At 37.3% G+C, this 7,082-nt stretch overlaps 1 pseudogene; it reads left to right on the forward strand.

Annotated features, from left to right (window-relative positions):
• Positions 1–4,255: 4,255 nt before the first annotated feature.
• Positions 4,256–5,037, forward strand: LOC105524082 (annotated as a pseudogene).
• Positions 5,038–7,082: the final 2,045 nt, after the last annotated feature.

Genomic DNA, 7,082 nt, shown 5'->3' on the forward strand with positions numbered 1-7,082 from the left:
AGAGAGCAATGTTGCTTCCGTGCTGTTCTCCTTCTTCACTGAAGTATCCAGTCCAGGTAATGGCAATCTGGTCCTGATCCAGTTCTTCTCAAAGGAGAATCAATAGCAAATGCCATTACCTCAAATTAAATAAACCCACTGCAGCATGACAACACCTCAAGGTGAATGGCTTTTAGAGCCGACAGCATAGATTGGGAAAGGACAGTTTTTCTCTGAGAGCTGTTCTCTGAATCCTTGGAAGGTATGAAAACCTGGATTTGTTAATTAGACTGTAGTATTCAGGGGTAGCAAGTTTTGGGGCATCATTTAACAGCTATTGTTGGTCAATTTGGATTTAGCAAGTGATGGGAAGTACAGTAGAGAAGATCTTGCAAGACATATCTTAAAATGAACCCTTGATTTTCCACTTCAAAATATGGTCCTCAGATTTCTTCACCTCTGTTAATGGTAATTATATTAGCCCATTTTAATACAGCTATGAAGAAATACCTGAAACTAGATTATAAAGAAAAAGAGACTTAATGAACTCACAGTTCCACATGCCTGGGGAGGCCTCACAATCATGGAGGAAGGTGAAGGAGGAGCAGAGGCATGTCTTACATGGCAGCAGACAAGAGAGAACGTGCAGGGGAACTGCCCTTTATAAAACCATCAGATCTCATGAGAGTCACTCACTATTATGAGAACAGCAGCATAACCACCCCTTATGATTCAATTACCTCCAACTGGGTCCCTTCCATAACACATGGGGATTATGGGAACTACAATTCACGATGAGATTTGGGTGGGGAGACACCAAACTCTATCAATGATCCAATGTTTTAATAGTATATGAGAGTAATCTTAGTGTGATCTTTGCTTTTGCTGTTTGTCTTGCTTCTTTAATCCAATGTATGAACAAATTTTGTCAGCTCTACTTTCAAAACTATGCATACAATCTGATCTGACAGGCATTCAGCATATTCACTTACCGTTTAATCCAACACTCTATCATTTCTTATTTGGACAATTTTAGTAGTTCCCTAACTGGCCAGCCTCACGATTTTTTTTCCATAAAGTAGCCAGAAAAGTTCTATTAAAATATGGGTTAGATCATATCATTTCTGCATTCAAAATTGCCCTGTTGTTTCCCATCTCACGAAGAATTAATTCAAAATCCTCATCTTTTGCTCTAACATACGATTTGGCTCTTGGCTACTTTTCTAATTTCAACAACTACGAATTTTATCCTTTTCTCATGTGATCTATCATATTGTCATTCTTTGAACAGTCCAAAGACATCCCTGCTTTCTGCTTCTTTTCTGTTTTTGAATATTTGAATATCTAGCATTAAACAATAGATTAAATCCTAAAATCTAATGTTATCAGCAAATAATTACTTAGTATAATAATAATGATGGGCACATAATATACTTCTAGTACTTCAATATAGACACTAATTAAAATTTATAAACATACAAAAAGGTATTGTTAATCAACATTTTACAAGGGAGAAAAGTGATGTTTGGAGAATCTAAGTAATGTACACAGTATTATCTGACTTATAATTGGGTGCTCAAGATTCCATAATATCTGATTGTTTCCTGAATCATGTTGCACAACAACTAAATATTGTGCTATGCTACAACTGAGCAAATTGCAAAGGCTATTTGCAACTATCAGAAATGTAAGACAATTTAGAAAAGTGCATAATCACTTTTATGACATATGCATTCTCAATACCTGCTTTGTCAGATTTTCTATGCATTAAGTCAGTGTCCTGATGAAATTTCATTGAAACTAGAAAGTTATCTTTAATCATATGTATATATCTATACCATTAAGTTATGCAAATGAGCATATTATCACATTTTCCAACTTACATCCATTAGTACTTCATGTATATATAGATACTACACTATTTGAGCTCAATTCCCACTCATACTTCTTGTTGAAATTAGTCTTATCTTGTTAAACTCTTAGCACATTTTTTGAAAGACTTTTCTAAAATCAGAGGGGATGGATGCTGTGGCAAGGGACAGGAAGAAGAAATGCCCTGGCACATAATGTCCTCCAACTGCCCGAGGCAACCTGCCGCCATCTTGACCTTTCTTTCCTTGGGTCTCGCCATTTTGAAGAATCCAGGCATCTCCTAGGCACATGAAACATTCTTGGTTTTTTCCTTCATTCCCTGTTCCCTTGGCTTACTTTTTGGTGCAAGCATATTTTGCAGCTCCCATAAGATATGGTTCCTCCCTGCTAAACATTCTGGAAGACACAGAAAAGTTGAGAAATTAAATCATCCAGCGGTAACTACACTCATAAACTAATTTCTTTATTCACTACAAATGTTTTGCAGCTGCTCTCACCCTGGTTCTGGCACTGAACTTGTCGATGGATCTTCATGAATTGGGGTATCCTAGATCTCTTTATATCTTTAGTTTTACATTTCCAGGATATTGTCGCAATTTCATTTCTCTAACTCTTAAATTTAATTATTCATTTAGCAACCATATCTTCAGTTCTTCTTAATTTATTATGGCAATTTTATTTTTAATATCCAAGAGCTCCTTTCCACAGCCTATTGTCTCATGACAATGTATATACTGTTCCTTCCCCTAAAATGTTACAAAGTTATTAAGTGAAAGGTTGGAAATGGTCTGGGAAGTCTGCGCTCAGTGTGTTGTGCTCTATGACGTGCTGCACTGAAGGTGTGGTTCACAGACCTTTACAGGTATGCTAAGACTTTGAGCCCTATTCTTCATGCAGAGGGGCCTCAGTAAAGTATTATATACTGTGTCCCCACCAAATCTCACCTTGAATTTTAATATTCCCCACATGGTCCTTGGGAGATACTGTTATACTTAGAGGTTTTGTTTCATTTTTAGGAAACTTATTTTTATAAAATCATTAGTGTTTCCTGTGAGTTTTAATCTCCTTTCTGCAGAGAGGTAGGTTCTTCTTTCATGTCGCAGTGTTTCCTCAAATGGCCAGAGAGTCTTCTTTGCTCATTCATATTTAAGAACAGGGCAATGCAAAGGTAATTGCTAAGTACAGAAGTCAAACTTAGTGACTCATGAGCTTTAAAGGGTGAAGATCTGGAGAAATGTCTAAACACTAGCCTTCATTTATTTAGAATAGAGTTTCTTATTTCTTCCTGAGTATTATTTCTTGAAAGAATAATTCTCCAATTCTTGTCCAGGGTGGTATGTCCCCAGGCACTCAGTTTTTGTGAAGGTATGGAATGTGCTCTCTCTTGGGTGAGTTTTTGATTATTTCTGCCTGAACACATCAACTTGGAGCCATGTATTTTCTGGCTCCTCAGTCTCTTAGAGTTGCAGTCCTGTGAGTTCTCTGGGATATACTTCCTCCAACTTGTTTCATCTATTCTCCTCCTCCGTTTGTTTTTTGAATTATAGATGTGTGTAAAACTATCTTATAGCCTGATTTTCTTCAATTTTTATGTATCATTATGAGTTTATAATAAACATACCTCATAATTTCACATAATTTCATGGTATCTTGGAGGCAAGAAGAGATGCTCATATGTGGTTGGTCTGGCATCCTAAACTGGAAGTTTTATTTATTAAAATGTCACTTGAAGATTAATTAAATTTGTATTTATTTACTGTTCTTAATGATTAGAAATATTATTACCAAGTAATGATTTTGCTTTAGAAATGTGTTTATCAAATTCATCCAGAAAACATATCAGGTTTTGGTTTAATACTAAAATAACAATTTGTACAGATTTCAGATTAAATGCCCTGGAAAAAGTTTATATATCTTTATGTTGCAAATTTCAGCCTCTGATTCTCAACATACCGACTGGTGCGTAGAAAAGACAGAAAGACAAGTGAGTTCACAGAAAGACAGCAATAGTTCTTCTGGGTCTTTCAATGGCAACAGCGTCAATAATAGCGTCAAACAATTGACTCTACCCAAGCTCTCTTCCTTCTGATTGGAGCATCTATCTCTCTTTTATTATTGCTCTGCTGCTTTGACTGAGCTCAAGTAGTTTTTACAACATGTACAGCAGTTCTTACAATGATAACTTTTGCTTTTCTTCTTCTCCTGATGTGCCAGTATTTAACGAGACTCTGTTCACGTCAGAAAAAGATTTCCCTGGGTTTCCGTGGATGTTTCACTACTGCTGAGTTGTTGTTATTATCTCTGTCTGTCATGCTCATCCTCATCTGGGTTCTCACTGGCCATTGACTTCTCATGGACGTCACTGTAATTGCCTTTGTCTGCCTGCTGGGTCTCAAAGTCCCCTGTCTGCTTCTCTCAGGGCTTTTAATCTATGATGTCTTTTAGGTATTTTTCTCAGCCCACATCTTTAATAGCAATGTCATGGTGAACGTGGCCATGGCAGCTGGCTGAAAATCCCCTTTACGTTCTGTCCTGGAAGCTCAGCCTGGGGCCTGGTGTTGAGCATGATGTTCCTCGCCTGTCTCTGCCTGGAAAACTGGTCTTCCCACATTCCATGGGAGCCACTTCCTCATGTTGGGCACTGGAGACATTGTTATGCCTGGTCGTCTGCTGTGCTTTGACCTTTGCTATGACAATTACAAAAACAAGCCCGTGGGGACTCCTGTGGTGGCCCTGGACCTGCCAACATCTCTGGACGCATGCAGAAGGTCTTTTACTTTCACTGCACCCTCATGGGATACTATGTAGATCTGCTCACTGCTACTGTGGCCTCTCACATTCACCAGGCCGCCCAGCCTGCCCTTCTCTGTTTGGTGCCATTTACCTTATTGCCACTCCTCACGATGTATTTAAAGGGTGACCTCCGGTGGATGTGCTCTAAGCTATTCCACTCCAAGACCAGTAAGCTTCCAATTCCTGGAAGTATGATGGATCACGTAGAAAGTGACCAGATGCCCATGATAGTCCTTTTCTCTCAACTTGTGGTTTTGTTTCCTCTCAGAACTGGCCTGGTATTCAGAGATATACCTGTTAAAGGAACTGCTGGGTAGCTGGGTTTCACATTTAAAAGGAGCTTGTTTGCAGGACAGAAGTGCTGGAGCCCTGTTCGGTTCCTTCTCTTTCTGCAGATGTAGACGTGGACGCCCTTCTAGAGAGACAGGCCTCTCACTGGTGCTGCTTCCTCCCTGTTTTTTTATGGATCTGCACTACATGGTTACTTTGTGGTAGAGAAAGATGTGACTCTTTCAAAACTGAAAACAAGGAGTTGTTCAGACCTTTTGACCACTACAAGGATGAAAAAAATTAGTAAACCAAAATTCCCTCAATGAACCCTCAAAAACTTTGGGACCAGTTTCCCATGGAGATTCTTCTTTCCTATTTTTTGATTTATTACATATTTTCTGTGGTATGAATGCTTTCTTTCTTTTCTTTTCTTTTTGAAATGCTTTTTTTTATTAGACCAGAAAACTGATCAAATCTAAATCTGGACAAACTAGAAATAGAAAGTTTGGGTGATAGCAATACACTCTATAGACACATTCTAGCATCACTTCCACTTACCAGGTATCAGAGGATCGTGGTGCCTGCAAATGCGTGCTCCTACACTCCAACACACAATTATCCAAGACTCAGTAATTTATAAAGGAAGGAGGTTTAATTGACTCACAGTTCCACAAGGCAGGGGAGGCCTCACAAGCATGGTGGAAGGTGAATGAAGAGCAAAGTTACATCTTATATAATGGCAGGCAAGAGAGCTTGGTGCAGGGAAACTTCCATTCATAAAACCATCAGATCTTGAGAGACTTACTACCATGAGAACAGTATGGGGGAAACTGCCTTCATGATTCAGTTATCTCCACTTGGCCCCACTCTTGACGTGGGGAATATTAAAATTCAAGGTGAGATTCGGTGGGGACACAGTAAATAATAATTTACTGAGGCTCCTCTGCATGGAGAATAGGGTTCAAAGTCTTAGCAATACCTGTAAAGGTCTATGAACCACAGCTTCAGTGCAGCATGTTATAGAGTCCAACATACTGAGGGCAGACTTCCCAGATCATTTCCAACCTTTCACTTAATAACTTTGTTACTTGTGGCCAGGTTTTTACACCCATCTCATAGGGTTTCATAGGATTTAATTAAGGTAATTTTTATCACATGGCTTCAAGTTGTTTTTTCAAAGTAATGTCAAATAGGACATCATTTGATTCTCCAGGGAACTCAATTATTGATACAAGTTAGCTTTTTCTCTGAAACAGAAATGGGCACTCAATGACACAACAATAAAATTAAAATAAAAAACTATATAAAAATAAAAATTCACCAAGAATTATTATTTACATTTAAAATTGGCTCAATCCCATGACATGCGATGGAAGGTAAATATAAATCAAATCATGATCTCTTAAGTAAATAGAGAAGTAAAAGCACTTATTAAATTTGCCTATAGAAGTTGAAGTTAGATGAGGGAACCATTTACCCGATGCTCCAGAAAATCCTTGCTAGGTGCTTAAAATAGGACTGTAAGAAATACGTGAGAGAGACAGAGAGAAAGATTGTAGAACAGAATCTCAAATAGATACATGCTATTCCTTTCAAAATTTTCTGCTGCAATGTTATTTTTAGACAGAATTACCATATACAATTTTGTAATTCCTGTTTATAGTGTTTCTCAAATGATTATATAAATAAGTTTAAAGTAGAATTATTTTAGAAAATTGGGGTACATCACTCTCAGAACAATTAAGTCTTCAATATTTATGTAACAGCTAACTCTAGAGTATTCCAGTATTCCCCCCAAAAATCCATTAAAGTAGGGAGCCATTTGAAAATATTATGTAACAATGGAATAACCAAAGGATATATTTTTGGGGATTAGTGGCAACTAACAAAATAATTGACAAAAGATGTAGTAATAAACCATAATGCCAATAATATAACCTTATTTACCAGAGTCTGATATGATGGTAAATGCAATTATTCTCAAAATTTTAGACAGGAATAACTAAAAACATTACCATCTCTCTTTAAAAACCAAGAAAAACAATTTAGAAAGGGAAAGCAAAAAATGTCCAAATGTAGATTATAGTGTGAATAAAAAATTGTAAATGCTATATAGCTCTACTGGATTTTGAAAATAGAATAATAACTCATTAATTTCTCATTGTCCT

This window comes from Colobus angolensis, unplaced genomic scaffold (assembly GCF_000951035.1).
Source record: "Colobus angolensis palliatus isolate OR3802 unplaced genomic scaffold, Cang.pa_1.0 Scaffold489, whole genome shotgun sequence".
In the NCBI taxonomy this organism is placed as follows: Eukaryota; Metazoa; Chordata; class Mammalia; order Primates; family Cercopithecidae; genus Colobus; species Colobus angolensis.